This window comes from Squalius cephalus, assembly GCF_949319135.1.
Source record: "Squalius cephalus genome assembly, chromosome: 16".
Classification (NCBI taxonomy): Eukaryota; Metazoa; Chordata; class Actinopteri; order Cypriniformes; family Leuciscidae; genus Squalius; species Squalius cephalus.
Window position 1 is genome coordinate 30,932,106 of NC_137137.1, and position 23,898 is coordinate 30,956,003.

Sequence of the window (23,898 nt, forward strand, 5' to 3'; positions counted from 1 at the left end):
CAGCTGTTCGGCCGAACATTCAATGTTGTTACGCTGCAAGCTGATCAGTTGGTTCGTTGCTGCCGCGCTCTATCACTCGCACACCATAAAGAGCAAATTGTTTTTTAATGTTTCAATTTCGTGATTAAAATGACATAATTTGGAAGCAGATAATTTCTTCACAAACAGCTCATTATAACTCATTGTTAGAATGCTGCACCTACACTCGATAGTGTGAATAAGATCAGCGCAACGCAGACCACTGCATTGACAGCGTGAAACATGATCTGTCTACGGCCAGGGCTCAGCGGAAGACAGAAAATGCCGGTCCAGCGCTGATTGAGGAATTCAATTTGAAAATAAAAGACACTTTTTTCTCGCATCTGTGAATTTATTTTTTAATCATTTGTTCTGAGATGAAGCGAATATATTTGTGCGGGAATTTCTCGCACTATAAAAGCTAACCTTGCGGGAATGGTTTAAATTATGCGCAATCCCCACATTCCCGCACCAAAATTCAAGGCCTGAAATGGCAGCGGGAGCGGGATGTGTAACTCTAGCATATGGCGCATATGTCATATAAAGTTAGGCAAGGCCAAACAGCGTTATACATGTTGTTGCGATTGCATCGCTAGAGTAAGCTAATAGTGAAACTGATAGCGTTTTTCATTTAATTACAATATGAGGACTGACGGTAGGCTATAAAAATCAGCCTTTCTTTGTAGGTGATGACAACCATCTTGACAGCAGCAATCAAAGCATCGCTAATTACGGTAGACCTTAATTTGAGATAGTAAATTTGTTCCTATTCAAAGGGAACACTCAACCACAGAACAGCTGGGTGAGTTTTGTATTGGCTTATTGGATACAGAAAATGAAGACTGTCAACTTCTTTTCAATACTATTTCATCACCCAAAACACTCCCACTCTCTGCTGTATATTCATAACCAATTATTTCAAAACCAACAACCAAGCCACATAATCGGCGGCGTAGTCGCCAAACAGGAAGCCGTCCATATCTCAGGAACTCTGTCACGTATCGAAACCAAACTTTGTACATGAACTCGGGACTCCAATGTGAGGAAGCACAAGATCTGAATGTATTTTTAAAAATTTTTTTTTATTTCAGGCTAATTGACAAACCCATTTACTTATGTCTATGCAAAAGAGTTTCACCTCACACTTTTAATGTTAATGCATTTAGACAGTAGGTGGCACTGTTGTATTACATTTAACAGAGCTGCCAAGTCAGTGTATAGACTGCATACGTTTTTACTAGGCTTGTCTTAATAAATGCAGGGCCTGAATTTCGTTTTTTCGATTTATTCATCTTCATTTATTAATATCTACAGATTTGCATGCATGAATTGTGCATTTCCAGTTCTCAAAACAGTTAATAACAAAAAAAAACTTTATACAAAATACATCATGCTCTTCTTCGCTAACCGAACAATTCATTGTCTGTGGCTGTGTTTGTGCGCGCGGGAAATATGCTGCGCATAACAATAGAGAACAAGGAGAAATGCGCAGTCACATGTTTAAACAATCAACAACGTCGCTCTAGATGTGTAAAAACAAGTGGAAAGCGTGAGTGTACCGCTCTCTCCTTTCCACAAGCACTCGCTCTCCGTGGCGTCTGTCGTTGCTATGCAACCATGAACTGCGCTCTCCATGATGACTAGGAAGTATCTGCAAAAGATTAATTGATTTCTTGCCCTTGCATTAGCTTTACTACTAGATATATTTATGGAGATGAAAAATAATAAGGCGCCCTGTACAGCTATGATCAGCTGTTCGGCCGAGCATTCAATGTTGTTATGCTGCAAGCTGATCAGTTGGTTCATTGCTGCCGCGCTCTATCACTCGCACACCATAAAGAGCAAAATGGTCTTTAATGTTTCAATTTCGTGATTAAAATGATATAATTTGGAAGCAGATAATTTCTTCACAAACAGCTCATTATGACTCAATGTTAGAATGCTGCACCTACACTCGATAGTGTGAATAAGATCAGCGCAACGCAGACCACTGCATTGACAGCGTGAAACATGATCTGTCTACGGCCAGGGCTCAGCGGAAGACAGAAAATGCCTGTCCAGCGCTGATTGAGGAATTAGATTCGAAAAAAAAGACAGTTTGACATCTTTTTTCTCTCATCTGTGAATTTATTTTTTAATCATTTGCTCTGAGATGAAGCGAATATATTTGTGTGGGAATTTCTCGCACTATAAAAGCTAACCTTGCGGGAATGGTTTAAATTATGCGCAATCCCCACATTCCCACAACGAAATTCAAGCCCTGAAATGGCAGCGGGAGCGGGATGTGTAACTCTAGCATATGGCGCATATGTCATAAAGTTAGGCAAGGCCAAACAGCGTTATACATGTTGTTGCGATTGCATCGCTAGAGTAAGCTAATAGTGAAACTGATAGCGTTTTTCATTTAAAGCTACACTGTGTAACTTTTTTAGTTGATTCTTAGCAAAAAACACTTAGTTCTTTCAAAAATATATGTGCCCATTAATGTATATTTACTTCTTTCAAGTAATAAAGTATTCTCTTAAGTTTATAATCTGCCATTGAAAGTACATACGGGTGAGGGGTTCGAATGCCGGTCGCCATGTTGCCCCTCCATCTTGAAACTACATTAGCCAAAGAGGGACATGCCTGTAAATTCAAGCTTCGCCTTTTGCGTTTTTCACTCAGTGACACCATGACGAAAGCGAGGGGGAGATTACTCGCGAGCTCGCGAGTGCCGGCAGATTTGAAAGATAGTGTGGTGTGTGTGTGTGTGCGTGCGTGCGTGCGTACTCACTCACATTTGAAAGAGAGAATTAAAACCTCAACGCGACAGACAAATCAGCAAGACCATAGTCAATATTGGAGTAACTTTTCCCAGATGGAAAGAGCTCATGAGGAGAAAAGATTTTAAAACGGACGCCGAAGTTGCCTGCTTTCTTCTCGACAGGTAATTCAGCCTATTTGTGTAAATTCGAAGTTTTATAGTTGCTTGTCTAACCATAGCATGGTTGTGGCAGTGGTTCGGCAGTGTTCGGCAGTGGTTCGGCAGCATAGGGCGGCAGTGGTTCAGTGGTTCATGTAGGTTGTCTACAAACCGAAAAGGTTGGTGGTTCAATCCCCGGTTCCACTTGACCAAGTGTCGAGGTGTCCATGAGCAAGACACCTAACCCCAGCTGCTCCCGACGAGCTGGATGGCGCCTTGCATGGCTGACACCGCCGTCGGTGTATGAATGAGTGAGTGAATGGGTGAATGTGAGGCTATGTAAAGCGCTTTGGTGGCCATAGGTCTGTGAAAGCGCTATATAAATGCAGTCCATTTACCATTTGTGCATAACGCCAGAACGACCTCTAGTATAACTTCATCCTCGCGTCAATGGTGAAAAAGTATTGTTTAACCTTGTAACATAAATCTGTGCTGCGACGGATCACAGGTAATGAATAGTTTTAAAGGCGCAATTTTTTAAGCTATATAAAAAAAAGGACACTGTAAATTTTAGTTATTTTTAATTGCTTTTACTTTGTACACATTGTAACGTTAGCCTAATCTGATTATGCTGGGATAGCTGATTCCAAGGGTGACGTTTACCTCCTGACATCTGTCCTGTAGTTTTATTCATTTTAGACGTATTGTTTATTATTGTCATGGACGAAGTGATAACTGGAAGCCATGTTAATCTTGGAATAATACGGCCACCGTAGGAGTTAAAACGCCCTCGGAATTGAGAGGAACAGAAACTAATATTCACTGGGTAGTCATATACAATTTCACCGCTAGATGGGGGTAAAAATCACACAGTGTAGCTTTAATTACAATATGAGGACTGAAGGTAGGCTATAAAAATCAGCGTTTCTGTGTAGGTGATGACAACAATAGATATCATATAAAGGCTAGATGTCTTAAGGCGGAGTCACTTCCGGCATCACCGGTGGCCATCTTACCACAGGGAAGCTGTGAATTAAGGTGAGTGAGCAGCACGCACACAAATCCTCTTATCTCGCTGAAATCTTGACGGATTTACAAACGGTTTGGTTTCTTACAAACGTTATTAACGTGGCTATAATTCCGAATGCTTGAACATGTATGTTATAATTATTCATATGTATGCAGTGAATTAACTACATCTCTGACGTTTATAACAAACCAAACCGTTAAACCGAAAATCGGTAGAAAATTTAGCAAGTTATGGTTATTTAAAAGTACATGCACCATGTTATGAGTGAGCGAGCACCCTGTGGTAAGATGGCCGCCGTGTGCGGACGTCGACCTCCATTGGCCAGCAGCGCGGACGAGACATCTAGCCTTATGATATCTATGATGACAACCATCTTGGCAGCAGCAATCAAAGCATTGCGCTTATTACGGTAGACCTTAATTTGAGATAGTAAATTTGTTCCTAATCAAAGGGAACACATAACCACAGAACAGCTGGGTGAGTTTTGTATTGGCTTATTGGATACAGTAAATGAAGTACACTACTTCTTTTCAATACTATTTCATCACCCAAAACACTCCCACTCTCTGCTGTATAACCAAATATTTCAAAACCAACAACCAAGCCACATAAACAATGCCATTGGCACTAGTCTACATTGCAGACATGTCTCTTAATGCACATAACTTTTCACCTTTTTGCACAATTTTGAAAAAAGTACTATTGTTGAAATTCTCAGATCAAGCAAACTTCAACGCACCCTTATCCACTTCCTGCTCACGTTAGTGAACCGCACCCGAGCAAGCACACTTCGCAGTTCCTCCGGAAATGCATTTTTCTTGTTATAACTAAGTCTTACAACAGGCCATTAAAGGGCTCTCAGAAAGTGAGGACCGGTGTTCTGTCGATCTGTCCTACCTTGTCAGATTTTCCTACCGTAGCGCAAAATTATAGCCATATCTAGGCCTATCAGTTTATCCTACCACATTGTTAAATCCTACTGCGCGTTTCTGCTTCGCGTCTGTGACCACATAAAATAATTCAGTGTTCAATTTGTCGAAGATTCTTATTAGGCCATGCAGGGTGATTTTACAGTGCAACTTAACATAGTTTTACCTCATCAGATTGTCCTACCAGTATGAAATAAACGGGTAGGATGATTTTACGGTGCAAAATGCCTCATCAGATTGTTCTAACAGAAGAAAAATAAACAGATAGGATGATTTGACTAGTCTAAGTTTTTAATCTGTAGTTCCTGGACAGATTACTAACACACCATAAAGCAAATCATGCTACACAAAACAAGTAAAATACAAAACAAATAAAACAATACAATTATTTATTAATATAAATATGAACTAAATAAGACCACATTGTGCAAATGATAAAGGAAAATACACTCAAAATACCACACATTTTTTGCACATAAACACATTTAGGCTATTGAAGTTGCAACATTTAAAATGTGCCCATCTATTGCAGCTCTCACACTGTAACTGAAAATAAAAGAGACAAATATATATGTAAAATAGTACATCTAAAAATATTATTATATATATATATATATATTTTTTTTACTTTTCATTTAAATAACAAAATTCTGCAAAACAACAACAACAACAACAACAAAAAACATGGCACATAAAGTTAAACTATTGCTTTTTGGGTGAGTGTATTATAAGATGTATACCATTTCAGTCATGCTTTCGTTGGGGTCGTCTTCCAACGTGTTGCAAAGCACACAGTACTCCTCTGCATTACCTATAAATTTGTTTAATATGTTAAATATGCTAAAAAGTTAAATATGAATTCATTGTTCTGAAATTACTTTAAATCATTACTTTTTGCATCCTCTGCGTATTTGGAAATTCTTACTTGATTGAATACATTTTTCAGAGTGAAGATAGCATCTACAGAGGTGTACTACATGACATACTGTACATTGCAATACATACATTACTACGGTATTACAGAATTAAAACAGCACTCACCTCAACATCCAAGAAGTGTGCAGGCTACTTTCATGCGTGCTGAGCTGACCGCTTCAGGCGTAGTCTGAACATTGCTGATCATTCCTGTCAGCAGGTATTGTTCAGCAAACTAAAACATTAATTGACAGATGATTTAATCCAATTAATTATAACATTTCCAGACCTGAATCCACTTAATATATGCAAATATATGCAAATATATGAATACATACATTCAATACCAAAACTCCACAAGGTCTGTTTCAGGGTCTGCAATTGCCACTGGGCTGTTTGTTCATCACACCTCAGTTTTAAAAAATTCCTAGTTGTCGTTGAGACGTTTGTACTGTTTAGAATAGAATAGCATCAAAAAATAAAAGATGAAACAGTTCTAACAAGGTTACCTCCAGTTCCACAGAATTTTATGTTCATAAGAACGATCATTTCCCATTGGGTCAATCAGAAGGAGTGTTTTGTCAGGCATTTTGATATATGAATGTCATGAATATATCATGTAATGATATATATCAGAATATAGCCTAATGTCATGTAATCATAAATAAGGTTATGAAATATTTTTAGGTCACCACTTACAACTACAGGAAGCTGCTTGGTAGATACTTTCAATCTCTGAAATACTTTTTATGCAAATGGAATAAATAAACCGTAAATTATTGACCTAAAGCAATAAAGAATGTCTGCAGATTATGGAGAAATTGTTAGGATGTGACAGACTTTGAGAGAGAGAGAGATGAGGTAAGTGTTAACACAGTGCTTTAGTTATTTGCAGGTGAATATCACACAGATTTAGCCGATGATAGACAATGGAACAGCAGGAGATTGACAAGCTGGAAACATGAATGGTGAGTTCACACACACACACACGCACGCACGCACGCACACACGCACGCACACACACACACACTATTGTTGCTGATGAAGTAACTGAAATGTCATTGTCTTACAGAAAATAGAGCGTATGTTAGAGAGACAGTGGAAAAGGATCACAGGAGCAGGTAATCCAGTAACAAGGTAAGAGCTGGGTTGCGAAGGGGAGGGCCCTGTGCCCCTGCCATGATGGAAACATTCTTCATTTTGAATTTAGCAAACGGAGTGCAAACATGTCTTCTGCTCAAGGATTCTAAATTCAAGAATCTATGATTTTAACCAGAGACAAAAAGACCTCCTAATTTCACAGATGGTAAGTGCACTTCAACACATGTTTAAACCTTAATATACTTGATAATTTAACGTCTTATTTCAAACAAAACAACCTATGTATTATCTATGTAAGTCAGTGTTTTGTTGTGTATTAGATTAAAATACTCATACTTGATCATTTAACATTTCAAATAATATGAACTAATATTCACTATTAAAATAATCATACTTGATAATTTAACATTTCAAATAATATGAACTATTATTCGCTATTAAAATAGTTATACTTGATATAAGTATATACTTGTTTTGTTGTCAAACTTATACTTGTTTTGTTGTCAAATAATATGAACTATTATTCACTATTTTATGTTTTATCTATGTAAGGAAGTGTTTCGCTGTGTTTTATCTATGCAAGTCAATGTTTTGTTGTGTATTAAAATACTCATACTTGATAATTTAACATTTCAAATAATATTAACTATTATTCACTATTAAAATACTTATACTTGATAATTTAACATTTCAAATAATATGAACTATTATTCACTATTTTATGTAAGTATTTTGTACAATCTGGAAAACATTAGTAACATTTCATCTGATCAGAAAGATTTAAGGAACTGTGACTTTAGCCATCCTGATGCAGGATATGATTAAAGATGCATTGCGCCATTTTGTCAGCCCACCTGTCCTCTCCACAAAGTGAGTGATAATTTCTTTACACTATATTATTTACCCTTTAATTAATTTGTTGCTTATGTCACAGGCCGGGGTGGCCTTCCCTCCCCTTCCAAGCGTACCACCTCGAGGAGTTACCCAGAGACACCAGCAGACCAGACAAAGTAATCAGTATCAAAACTTGTATTTTATTTAGTTAAAATAAGTCCAATCTTAAACTAAAATCCACCGACTGATCCACCGCTCTCTTCCACCAGGCTGCGTGTGAAGTTCGCACGGTGGTCCTTCAAATAAACAGAGACAAGCAATGGGGCAGACACCGGTAAGAGTTCACACACCAGTTCCTCTTCAGCCGGAGGTAAGTATTGGAGCAGACACCGGTAAGGATTCACACAGCAGTTCCTCTTCAGCCGGGGGTAGATAATGGAGCAGACACTGGTAAGGATTCACACAGCAGTTCCTCTTCAGCCGGAGGCAAGTATTGGAGCAGACACCGGTAAGGATTCACACAGCAGCTCCTCTTCAGCCGAAGGCAAGTAATGCAGCAGACGCTGGTAAGGATTCACACAGCCGTTCCTCTTCAGCCGGAGGCAAGTTTCGGAGCAGGCACTGATAGGAAATTGACAACAAGGGAGGGGGTTACTCTTCTCACAAGACAGCATCAATTATTTGAGTGTCACCTCTTTTTGGGACGGGGGGAGGGTAGGGCAGGGGATCATCCGACGCAATGCAATAGTCGGTCGTAGATGGCAAATGAGGAGCCCTGTCGCTCTCTCCACGGGACACACCCGCTAACTGAGGGTCCCCCTCCTTCCACAAGCCGGCGACAGTCGAAATACAGCGACGGACAGTAACTTCCCCTAATTTCACAGAACAACAGTGGTGGGTACAGAATCCAACAGTCAACAACTGAATCTTTTTTACCACAGAACAATGATGGCAGCATTCAATAGCGAAGGGCAGTTTCTCTATGTTCACAGAACAACAGTGGTGAGTGCAGGATTCAACAGTCAACAACTGGATCTTTCCACAGGACAGTGATGGCAGCATTCAATGGCAGAGGACAGTTTCTCTATGTTCACAGAACAATAGTGGTGAATACAGAATCCAACAGTCAACAACTGAATCTTCTTACCACAGAACAGCGATGCATGGATATTCCATAAATCCTCTTCAACTCAGACAGGATGGGGCTGCATTCCTGTACAGCATACGCTCAACACACAGCAGTTAGTAAATTTCAATTTGACATTCGAGACCCACGAGTATGCCAACTGGGGAACGGGCAGACACAAAATTACGGTTTCCACACCAGTGCACAATTCAGTCACTTCAAATGATCACACGTGTTCACTTCACATTAAGCACTGCAACTCACATCAACTCACAGTGAATAAGGTCTCCTCTCGTGGTCCCAGCCGACTCTTCCGCTCAACTGACAAAACTGTACATCCAGGGCTGTGTAGGTAGTTGGCTATGGACACACAACTGACATTAAAAGACTTCAAACCAGATCTCACTGAACGCCGGGGCGACTTCACCGAACTATGGCGGGTAGCGGGCACTACAGGCATTAACTTCCTAATAGAACTGGCAGATAACACTTATCTGTTCGATGAGATAACACAGTTCAACCAAACCGCTGATCTCCAGCTCTTTCTTCTTTACATGCAGCCTTTCCCGTCCTGTACGATCTGCCCTCTCGTGTGCTGCTCGACGTAACGTTAGTCCGCCCAACAACAAAAGACTTCCCTTGGTCTGCTCCACAACAAAAGATTTCTCCCAGTCTGATCAACAACAAAGATTACTCCCTCCTGCACATCAACTGGATCCTTTTATAATCCCCCTCACAGATCCATATCCCTCATAGCTTAAAGGGATAGTTCACTTTGAAATTAATTTTTGATATGTTTTAGCTTACCTCAAGGGCATCCAAGATGTAGGTGTCTTTGTTTCCGCAGTAGTTTCAATTTTGATATTTTTAGGTCAAACCGTTCTTGTCTGTCAGTCATATAATGCAGGTCGATGGTCACTGTCTCAAAACACAAGCACAGAGTCCAAATTAAAACAATTCCCCATCGTCCAAATTAAACAATTCCCCATCATAAGTACACATTGATGGCCTAAGACACGAAACGAGCGGTTTGTGTGAGAAAACGAACAGTATTTATATCGTTGTTGTCTCTTGAACACAGCCGCGTCCAAATGATCTGAGGGCGCGGGCGGGTATAGATATATACACTAGACGTCGCCTTGGCTACTGCAGTTCATTGGAACGAAACCGTAGCCAAGCGACATCTAGTGTATATATCTATACCCGCCCGCGGGCGGCTATAGATATATACACTAGATGTCGCCTTCGCTACTGCAGTTCATTGGAACGAAACCGTAGCCAAGGCGACGTCTAGTGTATATATCTATACCCGCCCGCGCCCTCAGATCACTTGGACGTGACTGTGGTTACAAGAGGTAAAAACGATATAAATACTGTTCGTTTTCTCACACAAACCGCTCGTTTCGTGTCTTAGGCCATCAATGTGTACTTATGATGGGGAATTGTTTCATTTGGACGATGGGGAATTGTTTTAATTTGGACTCTGTGCTTGTGTTTTGAGACAGTGACCATCGACCTGCATTATATGACTGACAGACAAGAACGGTTTGACCTAAAAATATCAAAATTGAAACTACTGCGGAAACAAAGACACCTACATCTTGGATGCCCTTGAGGTAAGCTAAAACATATCAAAAATTAATTTCAAAGTGAACTATCCCTTTAATCTCCGCTCATCACCCAGCTGCCACTCATTCCCTCATTAGCAAGCTCCGTCAGACTGTTTACACGGAAGGACCCGGAACCGTTCTGGTGTTACATTAAACTCGCTCCCACCGGGAAACAATAATGGAGAGGAACGGTTCCGCTTAACGTCACCCTGTGACACTTATAAATTACATGAGGTTTCTGCATTTGTTTTTTAATTTACAATGTTTCATGAGGTGCATTTATAATGTTAGTAGGATTTTTGCATGTACATAATTTAGAAAGAAGAGACCATTTTCGGTTACTCTTTATTGTAAGATTGTTACAGTGTTAAGTATACATTTAAGCACTGAGTAATATTAATTAATTACATGTACTCACTATAGGGATTGGATTGGGGTTTGGTTTAGGGTTAGTTGGTAATAATGCATAATTTATAGTTATTACTATAGTAACTACATGTAATGTGTAACACTGTAAAATAGTTTTACCCCATTTTCTACCATGATTTTAGCCCACTGATTTAAACACTCCAATTAAAGGTGCGTGTCTCCTTTAAAATTTTAAGAAATAAACACCCACTGCTAACATTTTTTGTGCTAACACTGCTAACAAGTATTATACGTTGAACTCTTTTGAAAACATTTAAACTACGTTTTTACTATTAAAGCTGCAGAGTTTAACTAATGTTATTCTTAGTCTCGTGATTCTGTTTTAGTATTTTTCCTGCCTGTCCTTATCATCTTGACTATTTTACAATGACATTATATTCCCTCACTGTTCTAACGCTGTTTTCACAGATGCAGTTTGAACAATAACCACCAGGCTAAAGATTACATTGACTCCTTTGTCACACACTGCACACGGGTTTGTGATTCATTTTGTTTGATATGTTATTGTAACAGGTGAAATAGTGTTTTTGATTAGATGAATTAAGAGTGTTATTTTGTGTCACAGCCATTCTGCAGCCTTATCCAGATTCACGGACACAACAGAGCACGCCAGCGAGACAAACTGGGTCACATACTGGAGGAGTTTGCCACCCTTCAGGACGAGGTGCGTAGATGTTTTTTGTTTGGTTAAAGATGACATGAATTAAATATTGGACCTAATACTTTCTCAAAGGGACCGTTCACCCAAAAATGAAAATTCTGTCATCATTTACTCACCCTGTATTGATGACAGAATTTCTGAAGAAGATATTTTGAAGATACTATGAATGTGGTCCATCAACTGTTTGGTTACCAAATACCAATACCAAAATATCTTCTTTTGAGTTCAGCAGAAGAAAGAAATTCATACACCTTTTAATAAGTGTTTCTGGTCTTATTCCTCACAATTCATAAGTGTTTATTACAAAGAACTAAAAGGGTTTAACCAACAAATTAGATTTCTTGCTTTTGTTCCTCTTTTGTAAGCTTCTGCTAAATGCATAAATGTAAATGTAAGGGTTAGTTCACCCAAAAATGAAAGTTCTGTCATAATTTACTCACTATGTTGTTTCAAACCACAAATTAAGATATTTTAAATCTTTATTGCCCATCCTTTGAAAGTCCACTTAACCAAAATGTTCATGCTTCTGGAAGTCTGCTGCCATCATGTCAGTTGTAAAGCATCATTGAGTGTGTTTGCTGGTGTTTAGGCTGAGAAGGTGGACGCTGCTCTTCACGGTCTTCTGATGAAGCTGGAGCCTCAAAGGCAGCATTTAGCCTGTCTGGGCTCCTGGATCCTCTATCATAACCTGCGCATCATGATCCAGTACCTGCTCAGCGGCTTTGAGCTGGAGCTCTACAGCATGCATGAGTATTATTACATCTACTGGTACGACAGCTAAACAAACATGCTTTTAATGCTATAGACAGATCAGGATGCACAGGCACACACACAACATACTATTGTTTATTAGCATTTTTTTATCAATATCAACTGTTATCAGATATCCATCAGAAAATATTTGAAGTTTAATTATTTCTACCTATTTTAAAATTTAGATAATCATCTAATTTAAAGGGACAGCGACCATTGACCAATTATGCCGAAGATTTAAATGGCATCTATTATGCAAAATTCACTTTTACATGGTGTTTGAACATAAATGTGTGTACACAACCACCCTATAATGATAAAAATCCACCCAGTGCTTTTTTTTTTTTTAAATCCCCATAAATCATAAGCACTGTCTCAGAACAACCCGTTCTCAGATTCAGGGCAGTGTGACATACTTTTGCACAGGCCCCTCCCATGACTGTTGACGGACACTGTAGGTTTAGCGTAGACCCGCCCTGTTTGAAAAATGTATCTGACCTGCAAAATGTATTTGTTTACTGTTAGTTTGTAACGAGTGTTTTGTGTAATTTGCTGTGTATGTTGATGATAATGAAAGGGAGAGAGAGAGTTTATGGATAAGACTTCAATGCGCACTTCTTATACTGTGTTTATTCAGCTCTTACAGTGATTATCTGGAGTAAAACTAACGCTTCATCTTTTGTGTGATGTACAATAAACTTAATACATAATAAAAACTAAATAATATATAATAATATAAAAAATTATATCCAGCGCCACCGCCAGGCATCGCGGAGGAGTAAAAATGATAACAATTATGATTTTAATATGCTAAAAATATTTTTTAAATAATATGTCAGTATTATGATTATACATTTTATATATGTAAATATGCTAATAGAATTATCGGCATCAGCCACAGTTTTAATATTGGTGCATCCCTGAAAGATTCCCTAAATGAAGTCCAAAGTGCTAGCACGTTAATGTCGGATTTAGCATTACACATGTGAAGAGGTTAGCCAATCATAACAGAGGTCATTTGCATATAGTCTTAAAGGGACAGTAGCAAAACAGCCTGTTGAATTCTGAGAGTCAGATAAAGATTAAAAAAGTAAAGATATATCTTTCTCTCCATGTATGTTCAGGTATCTGTCGGAGTTCCTGTATGCGTGGCTCATGTCCACGTTGAGTTGAGCGGACAGCTCTCAGATGGCAGAGGAGAGAATCCTGGAGGAGCAGCTGAAAGTACGAAGCAGCAAGAAGAGCAAGAAGAAGAAGAAAGGTTCTCACAGGCCCACGTTCATTCAACAGTTGCATTTGCTATGGAGGATTGGGATGTTTGGGTCTGACTCGCTCATTGTGTTTCCATTTTCTCCTCAGCTCGTCCTCTGAGTAAAGAGATCACCATGAGCCAAGCTTACCAGAACATGTGTGCTGGCATGTACAAGGTAATGCTTCCTGATACACACAAACACACTGGAGTACTCAAAGCTGCCTATGTAACAATGGAAATGAATCATAATAATCAGGATTTGATTGGTTGGCCAGAGACATATAAGAGTGCATGATAAAGAAGGAGAAATCGAGGAGCTGTTTACATGACACCGTTTTTAAACTAACGAAGGAACTTTTTATGTGTTTTGGCCGTTCATTTACACGACAATGGTGTTTTGGTGGCCTGAAAACAGGTTTCAAAGTGCAATCTTGAAAAAAACAATGCCATTATCGTCTCAGTGTAAACTACAAAACCACGAATCTGTGAAAACAGTGACGGCATGCACATGCATATTACCTGTCCTTACCCCCAGGTGCTGCATTCATTTATTTCAATCACAATTTTGACTTTGTTCCAAATAAATATGAATTTTAATGTGGAAATTAGAAACATACTCATCATTGAAGGGATGGATTAGAGTCATTGTATGTGTGTGAATTCTGTTTTTAATGTATTTTGAATAAACTAAAAGTCTTTATTTCTGCAGACCATGATAGCGTTGGATATGGACAGAAAGGTGCGCAAACCTCAGTTTGAACTGGACAGCGAGCAGGTTCGCTACGAGCATCGATTCGCCCCGTTCAACAGTGTCGTCACACCGCCGCCAGTGCACTATATCCAGTTTAAGGTAGCGCTGATTTTACTCACTTCAAGGTCATGTTTACTGCAACTATCCTGTGCAAAGATTACAGTAAACTGTGTCTGTGTGTGTTTAAATGTAGGAAATGTCAGATTTGAAGAAGTACAATCCTCCTCCTCGCTCAGCGGATCTCTATATGGCCGCCAGTAAACATTTCCAGCAGGCCAAACTTATACTTGAAAACGTCACCAGCCCTGATGCAGAGGTACATTTCAAACAGTCCTTATATTGCTCTGTGAGCCAGTCCTGTCTTATTAACACAAATATATAGTAGAAATTGGTATTTGGTTTTCGATTTTAATAATTATTTTAAAACGGAATTTATTTGTGTGATGCAAAGCTGAATTTTCAGCATCATTACTCCAGTCTTCAGTGTCACATGATCCTTCAGAAATCATTCTAATATGATGATTTGAAACATTTCTTATTATTATCAATGTTGAAAACAGTTGAAGAACAGCATTTATATTATATTTATAAGAAGTTTTTCACAACAATGTAAAAGTATTTACTGTAATTTATCATCAGTTTAATGGAACCTTGCTGAATAAAAGTTGTAATTTCTTTAGAAAAAATCTTATTCAGCCAACATAACTTTGTAGTATTGCCTTTTTTTAAATAATAAAAAAATGACTCATATTTTCTTTTTGATGGATGGAAACAAAAATATCATATTATTTTTAACAAATGATTATATACAATGGAGATTGTGAAGTCATATAGTGTTACATTGAAGTCTTACATTGTCCGTTATATATTGTGTAAAGAAGTGACGGACATGTTGCCTCCTGTTGTAGGTTAACCGCATCCTTAAAGTGGCCAAACCCAATATTGTTGTTATGAAACTGCTGGCTGGAGGACACAAGAAGGAAACTAAGGTACAACATGTGTATATACAAATATTCTGGGTTCAGTACAACTTAAGCTCTATGGACCGTCTGTTACCAGGGACAAAACATTTTAACTCGTCTCTCAGTTTGTAAAAATAATAATACACTTAATGAGACATCTATTGGGAGAGAGTCTGCAACAGAATAAATGTTACAATAGACATTTATTTGAAGGTTAGGTCCAGTATTTCAACTCCTGCATTCTGATCAGAATGAAACAGATTTCAGGAAATGAGATTTGATTACAGGATTACAAACCACATGAAAGTAGCTTCAAGCGGATTTGTAAAAAATCGGATTTCATGTGATTTTTTTTTTTTAGGCAAGGCAAGTATTTTTTACACTTGCTCAATATGATCGTATTCCCATTGGATATGCACAGCAGATGGATGGATGGATAGAAAACAGCAGGAATAGGGTGGTCCTTATTTTTAAAGTATCCAATTGTCATACTCTTAACCCTTCAAATTGTTCCTTTATATAAGAAAATACAGCATGCCAATTTTTATGGCAGTAACATAATAATTACTGGTAGCTCAATAGCTTTAAACTTTCTGAGATTTTGATGATTTTCGTAAAAAACTATCATTTGATTTGGTATTGTACCTGGCTAGTAAAATTAAAAAAAAATCTCCACATATTCCATATGCTCCATATATTCCTAAATATGTATTTTAGATACATATCTCAGTTTACTTATTGTAGAAACTAAATCCAAATTAATCCATCCATGACCCAGTTTAGCAGATTTACCTTTCCTGGTGGAATCAATACATATTTCTATTGATGATCACCTTGGTTATTGTTTGGGTTTAGAGCACATTTTTTGGTTTAAAAAATTACGTTACGTTCCTTGAAACTGACCCGGAACTTTGGCCGAATCAAGCAGATTATCAGGAGGCACAGGCAACCATGCAATGAAAGTAGTCAATGATCACGCCGAGAGAGGAGTGGCTCTGATTCAAGAATACAGTGTCTATCTCACACACTCTGAAGAACAATTGCAGTTTCTCCTTCATGTGGTGGAAGATCACCGACGGATCTATCCAGACTGCAAAAAGTCAACACTGGCTGCTGAGCATCAGAAACGAGGGATTGTTGAAAACTTTGTGCTTTTTTGAGATTGTTGTCATTGTTGTCATGTCAGTGTTGCTCTGATTTCAATAAAATGTAGTTCATTTGCAGCAACTTTTAATATTACTTGCATATCACAATAACGCCGCACAGCTTAACATAGGCAATCTTCCACATGATTGAGCTACCTCTAAATATCATTTTTTTGTCAACATTTTTGCATATTTCCAATTTTGAAGTTAAAAGGAACAGTTTAAGAGGTTAAGACACTAACATTTTGCACAAAAAAATTGGACTTGATAAGGACCACCCTAAGCAGGAATCGAGGCTTCATCGGGACAACATTCTTACCATCTACCTATTTCAGAGAAAAGCCGTTAGGTGGCATTTTAAAACGTAAAGGTGCCAGCCTCTACTTTGCAGTCTTTGCTCCAGGTTAATCCATGATTCATTTTGAGAGACATTAGGCAAGGCAAGGCAAGGCAAGGCAAGTTTATTTATATAGCACATTTCATACACAATGGCAATTCAAAGTGCTTTACATAGAAGAAATTGAAATAATAAAAGAAATAAGAATAATTAAAACAGTTTAGAAAAATAGAATAAAATACAGTACAGTACAAACAGTCGGACGAACAGTGGCACAGTGCTCATTCAGTAAATGCATAGCTAAACAGATGTGTTTTGAGTCTGGATTTGAAAGTGACTACAGTAGGAGCACGTCTGATCTCCTCTGGAAGCTGGTTCCAGCTGCGGCTGGCATAATAGCTAAAAGCGGACTCGCCATGCTTAGAGTGAACCCTTGGTATTTCTAGCTGATATGATCCTAGTGATCTGAGTGATCTGTTGGGTTTATATTCTGTGAGCATATCTGCAATGTATTGAGGTCCTAGGCCATTAAATGATTTATATACCAGTAATAATACTTTAAAATCAATCCTAAATTTAACTGGGAGCCAGTGTAAAGACCTGAGGACTGGTGTGATGTGTTCATATTTTCTGGTTCTGCTCAGAATCCTGGCGGCAGCGTTCTGTATGAGCTGCAACTGTCTTATGGTCTTTTTGGGAAGGCCAGTGAGGAGTCCATTACAATAATCCACCCTGCTGGTGATGAAAGCATGAACAAGTTTCTCTAAGTCTTGTCTGGAAACAAAGCATCTAATTCTTGCAATATTTTTCAGATGATAGTATGCTGATTTAGTTATTGCTTTGACATGACTACTGAAACTAAGGTCTGACTCTAGTGACACACCGAGATTCCTGACTTGATTTTTAGTTGTTTGACCCCTAGAGTGAAGGTATGCGTTCACCTTGAGAACTTCATCTTTGTTTCCGAACGCAATGACTTCAGTTTTGTCTTTGTTTAACTGAAGAAAGTTTTGACACATCCAACTGTTGACTTCGTCAATGCATTGGCACAGGGAGTCAATGGGGCTGTAATCGTTAGGCGATAGGGCTAAGTAGATCTGTGTGTCGTCTGCATAGCTGTGGTAAGCAATTTGGTTCTTTCTCATTATTTGGCTCATTGGGAGCATATACAGGTTGAACAGGAGTGGCGCAAGAATCGAGCCTTGAGGGACTCCGCATGTCATGGATGTCCACTCAGACTTATGATCTCCTATACTCACATAATAACCTCTCCCATCTAAGTATGACCTGAACCATTTTAGGACTATCCCAGAAAGCCCCACCCAGTTTTCCAGCCTGTCAAGAAGTATGTTATGATCGACAGTGTCAAATGCAGCACTAAGGTCAAGTAGTACCAGCACTGATAATTTGCCTGAATCCGTATTTAAGCGAATATCGTTTATTATCTTTATGAGGGCTGTCTCTGTGCTGTGGTGCGGTCGGAAACCAGACTGAAAATTGTCAAAGGATCCATTCAAGCTCAAGAATTTGTTCAGCTGATTGAAGACAACTTTTTCAATGATCTTGCCTATGAAAGGAAGATTTGAGATCGGTCTATAGTTGCTTAATATGGTCTTATCCAGATTGCTCTTTTTCAGGAGGGGCTTGACAATTGCAGTTTTCAGGGAGTTTGGAAAACTCCCAGAGCGAAGTGAGACATTTACCACTTCTAGAAGATCTGCTTCTAAACTGTTTAACACACTTTTGAAAAATGATGTGGGAAGTGTGTCAAGAGCACAGGTTGATGTTTTAAGGTGCTGTACAGTTTCTTCCAAAATTTTGCCATCAATTTCTTTGAAATCAGACATAGTAACTAATTTCTCAGGTGGTTTGATCTGTCTGACCTCAGTGCAACTCAAGGATGTGCTGATCACCTTTCTGATATTACTGATTTTCTCAGAGAAGAAAGAAGCAAACTCACTGCACTTGTAGTCTGAGAGCATGTCACTGGGAATCTGGCTTGGAGGGTTTGTCAGTCTCTCTACAGTAGCAAAAAGAGTGCGTGTGTTGTTTAAATTGCTGTTTATAATATTTGAGAAGAAAGTCTGTCTAGCTTTGCCTAGTTCCATATTAAAAGCATGAAGGCTGTCTTTGTAGATGTTATAATGGACTACAAGTTTAGTCTTCCGCCACATGCGCTCTACTTTTCTGCATTGTCTTTTCATATTTTGCACTGCTGTTGAGTTTCTCCACGGTGCTTTTTGTCTGCCACTCTTCTTCCTGACTTTCACAGGAGCAATATCATCAATTATACCTTTAACTTTTGAGTTAAAAGAATCAAGGAGAAAATCAACAGAGTCTGCAGATATGCTTGGTGTTAAGGATATAGCCTTCATAAATAGTACACTAGTGTTCTCATTTAAGCATCTCTTCTTGACAGACACAGATCTAGCTTCAGTGGCAGGAGAGATCAATATATCAAAGAAAATACAGAAATGATCAGACAGTGCTACATCCTTAATAACAATTAATGAAATGTTTAGACCCTTACTGATAAGTAAATCTAGAGTGTGTCCACGATTGTGTGTGGGTCCATGTATATGCTGAGTCAGATCAAAAGTTTTTAAAACAGTTTTGATTTCTTCTGCCATATTGTTCTCTGCACAATCTATGTGAATGTTAAAATCTCCTGCAATGGCAAAACAGTCAAACTCTGAGGTAATTGTTGATAACAGTTCTGTAAAGTCCTCAGTGAAGGCTGGAGAGTATTTTGGAGGCCTGTAAATAATGATAAGTAAAATGCGTGGAGCACCTTTCAACACAATACCCAGATATTCGAAAGAAGGGTAATTCCCAAATGATATTTGCTTACATTGATAGATATCTTTAAAAAGAGCAGCTAGACCCCCACCTCTCTTAACAGCTCTGCAGACACTCATAAAAGTAAAGTTAGGAGGGGCTGCTTCATTGAGGATTGTTGCACTGCAGCTGGCTTCTAGCCAGGTTTCATTTAGAAGCATAAAATCCAGGTTGTTTGTGGTTATTAAATCGTTGACTAGAAGTGATTTATTTTTAAGAGAACGAATGTTTAAAAGTGCTAACTTAACAGTCTTACTTTTTGTCCCCACATCAATCTTACTTTGACGTGTAATAGGCACCAGATTAGTTAGGTTTGCTGCACGGCTATTGAAGGCCTTAGATTTTCTATCTTGTAATAAAACAGCAATAGAGAAAGATACAGGCACACTGGGTTCCCGCTTGTTCTGTAAACATTTGAGAAAGTTACTGTTATCAGAGCGGGGACCCAAAACACATCACTGAGAGCTGGTATCAGTTGTTTTTGGTTCACCTCGAGCAGATGGAGGACGGTGTGGGCCCTGGCGTTGTGGCAGAGGCCAAAGAGCTCTCACAGGAGGGGGAGGGCGAGCTGGGCCCGCAGGCTTGGGTGGTAATGGTGCCTGTCGTTTTTTGGTTGGTATCTGGGGGCTCGCAGCAAAAGAGTGGGATAGTCTGGTTCCAGCATGCACCAGTTCTTCCATTTTCTGTGAGAAACACAGTAGTGGCGATGCTGGAGAGAGGGATAGCGTATCTGGGGAAAGGGGCTGTTGCTCTGGTGTTATATGAGGTTGTGATATGCTGTCCTGGCTTCCCTGGCTGTTTTCCAGGAAGTCGTCCTTGGGTGCTGAATCTTCAAGCAGTTCTGATAAGTCTCTCTGTGGGCAGGGCTCAGCTGAGATTGTGTCCGTGAGCAGAGGTTGTTGTGGCGGAGTGGTGTTATCATTGTCCTTGTGTGATATGTCAACCGCATGTCCATTTTGCTGCTGAAGTGAAGTCCCGTGGTCATTCATACTGTGTCCAGGTGTGTGTGTGCCGTTCAGATTGACTGGATTGGCACAAACTGCAGAAGGATGTATGAGGGAGAAGTAGAAATTGTCCTTTAACACTCTTGAACCAAGTTTGTTTGGGTGATGGCCATCCCGATGAAAAAGTTGTCTCTGACTCCAGAAAAGATTGAAATTGTCAATGAAGTTTACTCCTTTTATATTGCAGGTTTTTTGCAGCCATGTATTTAGCCCAAGCAACCGTGAAAACCTGTTTGTTCCTCTTGCTGGGAGAGGTCCACTGATGAATGTTTGAACTTTCAGTCTTTTAAGTGTTTCAAAAAGTTCATTGAAATCCTTCTTAAGGAGTTCTGACTGCTCTTTATGAATATCATTCTTCCCCACATGAATGATGAGTCGATTTGCAGTCTTATGTTTCATCAGAATGTTCTGAAGTTCCCTGTTTACATCAGAAGTTGTTGCTTGTGGAAGGCAGCATGTAGTTGTATCCCTGCTGCTAATGTTTCTGATTGTGGAGTCCCCCACTATCAGAGTCCTGGGCTCGGCTGCGCTCTGAGCTGAGTGCCGCTGTCTGCTCGACCTTGAGCGCCAGTTAGCATCAGTGTTAGCTACTGGCCCATTCAGTCTGTGTTCGATCACATTCATCACATTTGGGGATTCCTCATTTACATTCATTAGTACTTCAAATCTGTTCTCAAGATGTATAAGCGGTGGTAGGAGACCAGTGTTTGCAATCCTTGTCAGAGCTGTATCTGGGGTAGAGGATGCTACTGCGGCAATATGTGATGCTCGTGACAATCTGATGTCTCGAGTGCCTTTGGGTCTCGCTCCCTGTTTGTGCCATCGATTAGTAAGTCGATCGGCTTGTTTCTCTACCTGTCGAGGAGTACTAGTTTCATGGGACTCACCGGTATGCTGAGGGTGTCCATGACGAAGCTCTGTTGTGTGCTCCGTCTGGTTTGGTGGTCCCGTAAGTAACTTTGTTTCGAGAACTGCAATCCTTTGTAAAAGTCTGTGGCAGTTAGTGCAGCAAGTAGATTCTTGAACCTGAAGAGGCATTTTCTCTCTTATCCGTATGAATGTAGGCAGTTGTGTTTTCCTTTCCCGGAATGTAAGCTGGTCGGGTAAAAGAATTCTGCGTTTTTGTAGTAATCCAAACTTTGTTGTCTGAGCACTGTGGTGTTTGCTGAAGTTAAAATTAGGTGATAAAAGGAAATAAAATATAAAAATATAGGAGATAAAATGTAAAAGCGATAGAGCAAAGCGCGGAGCAGTAAGCAAGAGCGTCCGAACAGTAGCTGAGCAGGAAGTTGAAGATAACAAACACTTGCTGTTTTTCACGGAACGTATGTCATTGCCCATCAAACATTGTGATAAAGCCTAGTTCATTGAGTCGGATTGCTAACCAAACCTAAACTAACCAAACTAAGGGAGAAAACGCACCAGGTTCTGAAACAAGCTCTCCAAACGAGGGAGATGTGAAATCGCAGTAAATGCTTAAATCAGCTTAAAAAGTAAGTAAATTAGTTTAAAATATGTGCTGAACATTTTTGCTTTGAATCTTAGAATGTTTTGCCTCATAGACTCATTTTTATTACAAACTGGAGATGAGTCAAAATGATGTCTTGTGGTAACAGACAGCAAGTCACAGATGCTGTTTATAAAGCCTAACTTGAATTCCTTAAAAAAACAAAACATTTTGCATATAGATGAAATGGTACGGTGAAATTCACTGGATCCTTGTGTTTCCTCTTTGCAGGCCCTTCCTGAGTTTGACTTCTCGGCACACAAATACTTCCCTGTAGTCAAGATCATTTGAGATCAGCCATGTTTCCAGGAACTCTTCTCCTTTACATGAACTGTCACCACAGTCGCAGAATAAGTTCATATTCAGAACTGTAATTGTACATTTAATACACATGGACTCTAGTTTGAACAGTTCACATAATGTTTCTTTGTTTGGTTGATAGTATTGTATTAAATTGGAGAAAGAAAAAAAAATTGTTTTTAGTGGCTTCAGAATTAACCCTCCCTTCATTCATCAGGTTCATGTTTGACGAGGTGCACACAAAGTACAAAACATTCAAAGTGTGAGATCGTGTCTATATCTTGATGTCCAAAAATGCTCAAATCTCCACGCCAGGAATATTAGATCCAGCCTCTTTACCAGATCCCATCAGAAGACATTTGTTTTGCCTGATTCCCAAAAACAGTTAGCAGCAAGTGTTATCTGAAAGCCAAAATCTGTTAACAAACCTGTATTTTGTCTGGATCCCAAAACCAAAGGTTTACAGAGGAGGCTGTGAAATAGAAGGAAGCCGGAGACGAAGTGATGATAAAAAGGGTTTATTGAATAAGCTTAGTTGCATATATTTCAAAGCTCAGACTTCATCCCTACTTCATCTGGACTGCATCTAACCAGCACAAATCCAACATAGATGTACAGTATGACCGCTGTTTTGAAGCTAAACACGTAAGGATCTAAGAATCCTTGGATCCTTCAAGAGACATGGGTTTCTGACTGTATCTCAACTTGATGTTTTTATTGCACTGAGTCAGTAACAATTGGATAAAAATACATTTATGTATGTGAGAGATGGCAGATCTTTAAAAAAACGATTTCATGTCCATAAAACGTTTGGTCAAACTCTGTGGAATTAAAGCTTTTGTGATTTCCACATTTGTGTTCTTTAGGAATTTTCCAGTGTTGAATTGTTCCGATTATATATCCTAGGATAAAATAATATTTTGTTTGTAAAATATATTTTTTAAATTGTTGCTCACACATGCGACATTGTCCAAGTTTTTCCAAGTTTCATAAGTAAATGCAATTTAGATTAGTTTTCTTCTGAAAGCTGAAAATGCTGATGTGCGCCACACATTGTTTTCTGAAGGAATTTGCGAACAGCGAGTGAACCTGGCAGAGTGAATGACTTGTATTTAAAAATGCCTGCATGTTATTACTAGAGATGCAACAATTGCCATTTTCTTGGCTAAATCCGATTTCTGATTTTTTTTGTAAGTGACCTGCCGATAACGATTTTTGCCGTTTCCGATTTTATTTATAACAACTATAATTGAAAGCATATACAAACAAAAATCTACATTTCTCCAATACAAAATTTTATTTTCAGAAAAAAAACCAAGTAAAAAAGTCAGTAATAAAATAAGCACAAATGGACAAATTGCAAACAACATAAATGCAATACAATAAGAGAGATATGAAATAAACACGCCTTTAAGTTTTTCAGTTGGGTATACACATTCATGTAAGAAATACTACAGAAATTAAAGTAAACAAATGTAAAATAACACTGGA

The 23,898-nt window shown here is 38.9% G+C and overlaps 1 long non-coding RNA gene and 1 pseudogene across 3 annotated transcripts in view; one reads left to right on the forward strand and one right to left on the reverse strand.

The window, feature by feature from the left end:
* Window positions 1–5,368: 5,368 nt before the first annotated feature.
* Window positions 5,369–23,898, reverse strand: part of LOC307173394 — a 64,456-nt gene continuing 45,926 nt past the window's right edge. The window contains exons 1-4 of one of the 2 annotated variants that reach the window (XR_013823840.1): window positions 6,136–6,157; window positions 5,924–6,032; window positions 5,623–5,693; window positions 5,369–5,428 (exon numbers count right to left, since the gene is read on the reverse strand). This is a non-coding gene — a long non-coding RNA (uncharacterized lncRNA). Of the gene's footprint in view, window positions 5,429–5,622; window positions 5,694–5,923; window positions 6,033–6,135; window positions 6,158–23,898 lie in introns of those variants that run through there. The other variant, XR_013823839.1, reaches the window with a different exon arrangement.
* LOC307173393 (N-alpha-acetyltransferase 35, NatC auxiliary subunit-like) lies at window positions 7,707–23,255 on the forward strand (annotated as a pseudogene). The gene is made up of 10 exons (XR_013824104.1): window positions 7,707–7,768; window positions 11,306–11,372; window positions 11,463–11,561; window positions 12,148–12,326; window positions 13,436–13,572; window positions 13,671–13,738; window positions 14,273–14,413; window positions 14,508–14,630; window positions 15,223–15,303; window positions 22,339–23,255. The product of XR_013824104.1 is annotated as an N-alpha-acetyltransferase 35, NatC auxiliary subunit-like (transcript).